Raw genomic sequence first — 10,608 nt, forward strand, 5'->3', positions numbered from 1 at the left:
GCTTTGCAAACTCACTGCCAGTCTTCTTCTTTTTACTTGATGTTACCATAGTGCCTCGGAGCCCCAGTCAGGACCAGGACCCAGGGCCAGCTCCAGGCACCAGCTTTCCAAGCAGGTGTTTGGGGCGGCATTTAGAATGGGGCGGCAGCCCGTGTCCCCTGGCGGCAATTCGGCGACCGCTCCGCTCCTCTTCCCGCTGCGGTGGCTTGCGGCTGCAGCAATTCGGCAGCGACCGCTTGGGGCGGCAAAATTGGTAAAGCCGCCCCTGCCAGGACCCTCTGTGCCAGGTTCTGTACAAACACAGCACAAAGCACCAGTCCCTGCCTCAGAGACCTTTACAGTTCCTCTCTTAGACTTGCAGTGAAGGATGAATTGTATCCAAATAGCACATTTTTTAAGGTTTCAGAGTAAGAGCCGTGTTAGTCTGTATTCGCAAAAAGAAAAGGAGTACTTGTGGCACCTTAGAGACTAACCAATTTATTTGAGCATGAGCTTTCGTGAGCTACAGCTCACTTCATCGGATGCATACTGTGGAAACTGCAGCAGACTTTATATATACACAGAGAATATGAAACAATACCTCCTCCCACCCCACTGTCCTGCTGGTAATAGCTTATCTAAAGTGATCATCAGGTTGGGCCATTTCCAGCTGTAGCTCACGAAAGCTCATGTTCAAATAAATTGGTTAGTCTCTAAGGTGCCACAAGTACTCCTTTACATTTTTTAAGGTGTTCCAAGAGCAGAAGCCTGCTAAAACAGCTGAAATTGTAAGGTAACAGAATAAGAGGACAATGTCTGCCATAATCTTTGCAGCTGTAGATGTGAGTCCAGGAGATTGGGAGACAAGGTGGATGAGAATATCTTTTTCATATTCTATTACCTCACCCACCTGATTTCTGTAATAATCTTGCTCTGACTGTGATTTGGGAGGGGAGGTAGATATCTATATTAGAGCTGAGAAAATCCTGCAAACACTTCCCCAGGGATATTCACATACATTCGTTCTACGTTTAAGACTGTGCCCCATGAGTGCTGACGTCCCATGAAAACTCTAACCAGTGGGTTTACTGGCAGAGGTATTCACCGAGTCTGCCTATGTTAAGCAAACATGGCAGAAATTTTCTGGAAAGCAAATTTCAAACTCATCAGCCCAAGTATCCACCCTGGAAATGGGCATCTAAGAGTTGCATTTATCCAATCAGGAATTAGAAATATGCCAGGTGACCTGTGTGCTCAGTCAGAAGAGCTAGAAATTTTCCAGAGTCACTTGATTTTGAGTGAGATACCTTAAAGGGCCAGAGTTTCAGAAAGTGCTGAGCACCTGCTCTCTGAAAATCAGACCCCTTTAAAGAGTCTCAAGATGGGTGTCCCCCACCTCCCCAGTCACTTTTGAAAATACAGGCCTGAATTCTGTCATCAAGTAATCACAACAAACTGATTATGAGCAAACTCTAGACCAAGAATGATCGTGGGTAACAAATACGTTTGAAACAGTCCCAGCCTGTTCACTGACAGTTCCTCAGCAGGAATAGAGGCAAAATCCATTACAAAATTGTTCATTAGAATGGTTTTCCCACCTCCAGCCTACACCTGTGTAGGCTCCAGCATTCAACAAACAGGGCATGGTAGACAAGTAAAGATGGAGCATCAAAACAAGGTGCTATTTGTTTGGAGCGTCAAAGAAAATGGAAGGCAGAGCTGTGGTCTGAGTCCCCAAATAGCAAGTGATGTTTCCTCCATGAGTAGCACAGAATTGGAGGGGAAAAAACCTACAAGGGAAAGGACTGAGAGCTCCTGGAGAGTACATTAAACTTGATCTCTTATGCTGCTGGAAGAAAAAGAGGAACAGAGGAGGAAGGTAAACGTAGCCCATCCCCATGCTTTGTAGAAGGGTCTTGACATTTGACAGGGGGCAGACTTTGTGTTATGGATGTGCCTTTTGCCCTTCCTGTGAAAATCTGCCCAAATTTGGCCAAGTTATAAGCCTTTGGAAAAATTGCAGTTCGCACATGCTCAGTGAGATTTTTTAGATTTTAGCAGCTAAATTCCCCCAAGATTCTATCCACACTAAGCATGCTCCAACATGGGGCTGAGCAGGACTTCTCCTGCTATGACAGCTCTGGGCCATGCTGGGTCTGGTACCAAGCAACTGAACTGAGAGCAGAGAACCTTTCTCTCCTGTGCTATCAATGACCCCCTGCTGGACTCAGGATAGAGGAGGAAGAGCATGATGGCAGATTAAATTAATTGCTGATACATGCAAAGTAGTAATGCACACTGGAAGGAAAAAACTGAACTACTCATGCATGTCTGGGTTCTAAATTAGTTGTAATTTCTCAGGAAATTCTTTCCTGTATAGGTTTTTATACTGTGCTTATCACTTAATTATCTCAGGGCTTCTGAGGAAAAAGACTCAGGTGTGCTGTGCACAGGTCAACTAAGACCTTTGCTCATTGATCTGCAGTGGTCAAAAGAAGAAAAAATGTTTAGCTGTATAGGACTGAGATAGAAAGGTATGGTCTGACTTTAGCACAAATGCTGTGTTCCGTTCTGGTCACCCCATCTGAAAAAAGATCTAGAAATAGAAGAGGTCCAGAGATGGACAATGAGAATAATCAGGAGCTTGGGGGAAAAATTATATGTGAGGAGAGACTAAAACCATAAAGGCTGTTTAGTGTAATGGGGAGATGAAGAAAAGGTGACATGACAGAAGTATATAAAATAGGGAATGGTATAGAGAAGGTGTTCCTTTCATCTTCTCTCATAACACGAGAATAAAGGGGTATACAATGAAACTGGAAGGCAATAAATATAAAAATGATAAAAGGAAATACTTATTTTTACACAATAAATAATTAGCCCATAGAACTTATTGCCACAAGATAGCACTGAGGCCAAGAGATAAATAGGATTTTTAAAGGATTAGGCATTTATATTGATATTGAGAACACCTGCAGCTACATTTGATAAGATAAAACACATAGGAGATACAAACATAATGCTTCAAGGTATAAGCCAACCACTAACTGACAAGAGTTAGGAAGAAACTTTCCTTTAGACAGGTTATTCCATCATGGAGTTTCTTCATCTTCCTCTGAACCATCTGGACTGGCTACTTTTGAAGACAGGATATCAGACTAGATGGACTGCTGGAGTGATCCAGTATGACAATTAACGTATAGGGAATTATATAATTTTGTCATATAACCCACCCACAGCAGTCATGACAAAACTGTAGTCTTAAATGAGTTGTGCTCATGCAAGCATTCAAGATCTAACATACAGGTTTATAATGATGCCTAAAATAAGACGAAAGGGGAGAACACTGAATAAAAGCAGCACAGCAAATTTTAGAAGAACAGGAACTTCTGGATGGAATTCACTGGGGTAAAGCGATAACGTGGAAATGGAAAGTGTTCAAAGATAAATTAGGTTAGGCCTAAGAGCTTGCCTGACACCTAGAAGATGTACTAGGAGTACAGTGTCAAAAAAGCTAACGTGAATAACAAAGAAACACAAGAAGTGATAGAGGAGAGGAAAGAACCATAAAACTTTGGAATAACAAAGAGGTGCAATTACAGAGGGAAGTTTAATGAAGTGTAAAAAATCATAAGGAAAGCAAAGATAGAGAATGAAAAGATGATTGCATATTTGGTTAATGCACACAGGAGATGTGTCAAAAACAGGAGGAACAAGAGGTCACTAAGGGAGAAAATAAAACCTTGGAGAAATGGCAATGGATTTATTGCCTTGAGCAAAGATTTATTTGCCTCGGAGTTACAACATGAGAGCAAGTGACAGAAGACAGATATTGAAGGAAACTGGGTTTGCACCTCAACAGTAAATCAAAGAATTAGAATGCAGACTGACAAAACTCTGGGTCCAGAGGAGGGCCATTTCTCTGTAATTGGGAAGGGAAAGAAAGAGCCTAAGAATTCCTTAGCAAATATATTTAAAACTCATCATAAACATGAGATATATCAACCATTGGGAGAGAAGCTAATGTAATAGCTGTGTCTACACTCAAAAGGACCTAGGAAAGATCCCAAAAATAAGTGCGGCTTTAACGATAGTATTTACTGATTAATACTCTTGATTGATCTTGATGTTCTTGTCTCGTAGTGGAACCACCAGCTCTGGAGACCATCAGCATAGAAATGTAAAACCCATTGAAGCCGTTTGTACCATTTCAATGGAGATGATATCATCTCACAAAGTGAAAGAGCAAAATGTTGCATTATAACTTCAGTGCTCAACATCCACTGTAATGATGTCATGACAAAAGCAGGATGAATCTTCCAGCCAGGTACCTTTCATAAAAAAAGTAACTAAACAGTAGGAAAAAATACTAGAAATATTAATCAGGGTCAGAATAGGGTACTGCCAATATCCCACATCTATCTAATGAGATGTTCAGTTGTGGTATCTGAATGCAACATATTCACACATTAATACATATGAGAAGTTGCTCTCAATAGGTCCAGCTCAGCAGGACAAAGATGTCATGGGATGATGTCCAACACAAATGTTAGATATCTCAGTGCTGTACAGGGCATTGCTTAGGCCCTCTGAACTGGGACAAATTTCATCCTAAGCCAACAGATTTGATGCTTTGGAGAAAATCATACAGGTGTAGTTTTGACTCTTATCACTTCTGTGACCTTTGTCTCCTCTGTGGACATCCAAATCTGCTAGGAACCTTCAAGTTGTGGGGGGAATTAAGCTTGTGAACAAGCTGGAAAGATAGGCAGCATATTGATGCCAGTGTTCGTTCATGGGATACTCGCTTCTTCCTGACCCCATCCTTTGCATAGCCTCCATAGCTTTGCATTTATACACTTGTTACCATATGCTGACTCCAAGCAAAAACTCACAGCTCTTTCTACACAATGGTGAGATAATTTTACTCCCTAGATTTCCTACCCTTGAGGGCACTCATGGTGCTAAGATATATCCTATGGGTTCTCCTGTCTCAGGAACCCACTCTCAGGAGCCAAGAACTGAAAGCATACCATCCCCTTACAGTGTTAATTTCAGGCCACCATGGCAGCATCTTTAACACTTTCCAGGAGAAAAAGACCTGGGGGGACCAAACTGCAAAGTCCTACTCCAAAGTCTGCATTCTTAAGCAGTGTTTCTCAACCCTTTTTGATACAGGGACCGGCTTTCTGCCTTCCTAACTTATCAGGGAGATCTCAGGGACCAGCGCTGGTCCACAGACTGGTCACTGAGAAACACTGGACTCAAGGATGTTGTCTGGGTGGATAAGAAACAGGAAATCCTGCTCCACTACCTCTTCCTGTCTAGTGAGGCATGTGCAATATCATGTGCAATATTGGAACATGGTGCGTCTCTGGATTTTGTATGCCTTATCTTGAGCTTCTGGAAATCACTATGGAAATCTGAAATGCTGCCTTCTCCTTTGGTGTTATAATGTCCTGGAATGGCTGATAAAGCTCCAGCACCCATGATGTCCCACTTGGAGCACTCCTCTGCAGTGGTCTGTTTTCCTGGGTTAGCACATGCAGCGAAAGCCACTCTGCCAAAGGACATGAGAACTGTGTGCCCTTAGCCCATCCAGGCACCTGCAGCCCTTTTTCACCAGCCACACTGTGCCTGCTGACGGAGCAGGAGTCGCAATGGGCTGGTCCGTACTTCCTCCCGAGCCGAGACAATGAACGCAGTGATGAGCCAAGACCCCTGCCGATGATCATTATCTCCTACGAGTAAAGAATAGCGAAGGTTGGACAAAGTGTCAGCAAATCTTTCATTCTCCATTCTCTCAGCTGAGCATGTCCCTGCCTAGTCAGCTCAAGTGTTCCTGCTTGCTCCTTAGATATGTGGCCTGCTAGCCCCCTGCATAAGCAGCAAGTTATGAAAGCATCCAAGATATTTGGCCATTGCACGAGTACTCGTGACCTATCAGTGTTGCATGTTCAGTCTGTCACGTTGCTTGATGAGAAGACATGGCTCACTACAGGTATGTTGTCCACAGCCCCAAACATTTCAGTGGAGGCAGTATCAGTCCCCTCAGCTGGTGGAGTTTGTCCACTATATGTGACTCAGGTTCATTCTTGAGGTAATCCTCAATTACTGCTGGAGGCCCAGATGCCAGCACTGCACTGACCAGTTGCAACCTGTCCTTTCAGAAGTGAGTCTTGTCACAGTGATATGTCTTTGTCACAGCCCTCCCCTGCCTGGATCCTTCCATGGAGCCCACAGGAAGAGGAGGGGAGGGGAATGACAACACAACACCAGAGTATGGCTCAAAGTTTCTATTAACATTTTTATAATAGATTTATGCTAAATGTAACAAAACAGAGAAAAAGCCCAATATTTTATCCCCTTTTCGAGAGGCCCATAAGGGGCCGAAAGGTTGGCTTATTATTAATAACAATTATGCACTCAGGATCAGGGGTCCATTGTGCTAGGGGCTGTACAAACACGTAGTAAGACAGTCCTTGCCCTAAAGAATTGACATTCTTTGGCCTTGAGTCTCCATTGAGAACCATGTAGGTGTAGCCCTGCTGTCCTCTATTGACTTCACGGGGCTCAACACAGCTGCAGAGCTGCACCCATGAAGTCCCCAGTGCAGGACTGGAGCCTAAATAGACAAGACAAAGAACGTGAGAAAGGGTTATCCCCATTTTACAGCTGGGGAGCTGAGACACAGATTAAGCGGTTTGCCTAAGGTCACACAGGAGGTCGGCACCTGTGCTGAGAACTAAACCCAGATCTCCTAAACCCAGTGCCTTTGCCCACAAGACTGTCCCTTTGGGTTAAAATCCCTTTTAAAATGCCAATGCAAGCCTTGAAAGTTAGTCTTTTCTGATATATCTGTGTACTCTGGAGTGCTTATCTTAGCTGTGAATTGCAATATGAGTTCACTGCAAGTTTTAGGAGACAACGTCACCATGCCAGCATGATTCCAAGCCAAAGCCAATGCAATCTCGGGATGCTGTTAGGATGCTATTAGAAGAAAAGTGGTGTCAATGCAGGTTAAAGACTATTAGATTAATTGTGTTAGAGAAAACCACATCAAAACAATTTCTAGACAGTGTCAGTGCAAATCTGGGCAGACCAAACTGCCATGTCAAGATAATGTCAAAACATTAATTTATCTGGCAGATTGGCTTCAATGTTTATAAACTAAATAAATAGTATGTATTTTATGCTGTTCTCTTTCCAATGAAAAATGGCAAAACTTCCTAATAGGATATGACACAATAATCATAGAAGCCACAAAGCAATGATAAAAAGACTTCAATACACCACCAACACCACAAACCAGTTCTAAAATATTTAAAGGTGTCCCATTGCCAACTGCAGGTCTGAGGTATAAGGGTTTTTACAGCTGGGATATTCTCTATTAGAGGATGCAGTAAGTGGTGCTGATTACAGTAATGAGACAAAGGGAAAGAACATGCTTCTACTTCTCCCCAAAACCTCTGTCCATGTCATATTGAGAAATAAACCAATAAAAACACAGTCCCTTTAACTCAGTCTGAAGTGTCTAGGCAAGGCAGAAAATGTGAAGCTTTTGTTGGATGGCAGCATAGCAATACAGGCAGACACATGCATAGGTGTTGTGTCCTAAATCCTGATGCAACGAAGCGCCCAATGGGATTATTCATGTGTATAAATAGTTTGCTGGACCAAGGTCCAGCTATACTACATTGTTCCAACCTATTTGCAAGGAACAACCAAAGGTACGCAATGATGCTGGTTGGTTCACCTATGGCATCATTCCCAGAAGTATAAGGTATGGCTCCACTCCCGAAACCTCTTGCATGCAAGTAGACAGCCACTCCCGCATGCCCAGTGTCTTCATTGGGGATCTATGCGGGTTTAGCAGTCTCCTGGAGGCAATCAGCTGCACTACTGGGACCTGTAAGAGGTGATCTACAAGTCAGCAGAGCTCTAAGTGCTTGGTGTAGCTGTAAGACAGGCGGAAGTTAGGGGAGTCAGGTAAATTGAGTGGTTTTTTGTACTTTATCTTGAAACCTATATATACAATTGAATGACATCCTGGGAAGGGAATCTACGAGCATATTTATCAACTGAGCAAAAGCTAGACAATTAGTTGTTTTGTTTCATTTCAAACTAACTTTGTCTTACCAATTGAAATTAAAGCCTCCAATAGGATCGTCTCCTTACTGGGATAGTTTTGTTACATGCTTTTCATTAATCCAGTCATAACTTCCGTAATATAATTTGGCAGCTTATGGAAGCCTCTGGTAACTAGAGGGGTTCAGATGCATTGTCTGGACTCTGATAAAAAAAAGTAAAATGTGTCCAATTAAAAATTCTTTTAGTCTGTATAATATATTAAATTCCCCAGAGTCAGGACAGCAACATCATCATTCTGTCCACATATTCTGTCTGCATGTGACAGTGGAAGCTACGTGCTAATGTCAACATTACAGAAACGTGTCTATCTGTCTAGTTGTCTATTTTCATTATATATTTCAGGGGAATTTCCAGGCTGGCTGAATGTTTTTCATGTCTGGCAATATTTGTTTGTGACTGTGGGGAATTTTCTACAGAACATTCTGACTTTCTTCCTCAAGTCTTTTTCAGCTCCTGAAACGAATATTCAAAGCCTCCCAGAGAAAAATGCAACCACGGAATGATCATAACAAATAATTGTTAACCCAATACACATAATCAGAAATAGGGGACAGACAGAGATCTGAGGGTAGAAAATGCCTTCAAACATTAAGTTCTAATGAAATACAGAATTTTCCAGCACTAGCTTATAGATGCATGAGGGTAATTTGGGAAAAAGAAAATCAGTGGGAATTTTAGGTGAACACAGGAGTGTCAAAAAAACATAATCTCAGAACCTTATAAGTCATCACTTCAGTTAGAAATATTTAAAACACATTATAGTAGAAAAAGAGGTGACATAAATGCCCTGAAATAAACATAACAAAGGAATCAAAAGAGAAAAATCAGAATTAACCTAGGCCAAATAATAGACACAATTAAACGGGAGGGCTCCATTTCCCTTTTCCTAGATGCATTAATGAACAGGGACTGCTTTAGTCATGTCAGAAAATTGCATCCGTTTCTACATGGGGCAAATTGATCTCTTTCTCCCAATATTTGCAGAAGAGTGAACAACAGGCAACCGTGCTCGCATTAGCTCAGACATAGGTGAGGTTTTTCACAGGAGTGGGTGGGTGAGATTCTGTGGTCTGCGTTGTGCAGGAGGTCAGACTAGATGATCATAATGGTCCCTTCTGACCTTAGTATCTATGAATTTATGAATCTATGATGCGGTGAAGTGCAACGGCCCATGCAGCCAGTATGAGCTCAGAGGCCAAAAAAGGGCAACAAGACCATATATATTCAAAGGGAAGGGCCAGGTACCATCATAAAGATGCTACCATGGGGGAATGGCAAAGGAGGAAGAAATGGAAAAAACAAGTAGGTGGATTCATTAGTAATTAGTTTCCCCCCAGAATGGGGAAAGGGGAAAATAGGGGTAGTAGGAAGACCACATTGTCAAAGGTGAATGGGCACTGATGGCAGTGCCCAGACAGCCCAGGACAGGCGTTGTAAACTCTATCCTAGTCCCTGTGTTGAAACCATGGCACATAAAATGCCCCTTTCTCCAGTCATCTGCCTCATGCTTTGGCTGGGATGACAGGGCCCGAAAAGTGTATCTAGTTCCGAGTGCAATACCAGCAAGCAGCCTCCTTCTACAGCTGCTGGCTCAGTGCTCAACCATATTCACCCGCACTCTGAAAACTAGGTCTTCTACTACGCCATCGCCTGCTAACTTTCACAGTCAGGCCTGCCTCTTGTGCAGCTAGTGAGGGGCCAGTAAAACCTGGCCTGGCAAATGCTCAGTAAAACAACGCATCGCCCCTGGCAGAATGGGGAGGTCTTACACACTCGTGGTCAATCTTCAGTCTTCAACCATGGGTCACTCGCTGTTGGAGACAGCAGGAGGGGCATGATGTGGTGAAGATTTCTGTGTTTTGGACAGGAGTTTGCCTGTTGCTACTGCAAGTCAGTTTAATCTCAAACTTGAGTAAAACTCTCCTAAACATCCATGTGTAGAGCTAGGCCTGGCCACTCGTAGCACCAGCCGTGCACAGCTGGCTTAACGGCCCAGCTGATGCAGCAGAACCCCCAGCTTACACAGGGAAGGCATAACCAGGTCTACGGCTATGCCCCTCCCAGCCCCAGCCTGGAGTCTGTGGCTGGTGTGAGGGGAGAAGGGGCACTGCGGTCATCGCTGGCTGACAGAACAGCTCTTTGGCGGGTGGTTGCCATTTGCACTGGGACTGACCTGGACCCCATCGGGGCCCAGGGTTACGTGAGCCTAGATGTGCCAAACAGCCACCTTTGCCCACCCCGGAGTCCTGTGCCAAGTGCAGCCAGACCCAAGGATTGGCCCTTAGATCTTTCCTCCCGTTAGGGTTTTCCTAATGGAGATGCTGTTCCTTCTCTTCTCCACTCAAAGGCAAATCAGCACAGTGTGCATAGAGGTCTGCAATCTCACCCACTAACTGAGCCCTTTCCCACTGCTGCAAAGATCCAACCATCACGCCAGTGAAGAAAACAGTAATACAAATAGCAACTTCCAAAAAACAG

This window comes from Eretmochelys imbricata, chromosome 9, assembly GCF_965152235.1.
Source record: "Eretmochelys imbricata isolate rEreImb1 chromosome 9, rEreImb1.hap1, whole genome shotgun sequence".
NCBI lineage: Eukaryota > Metazoa > Chordata > Testudines > Cheloniidae > Eretmochelys > Eretmochelys imbricata.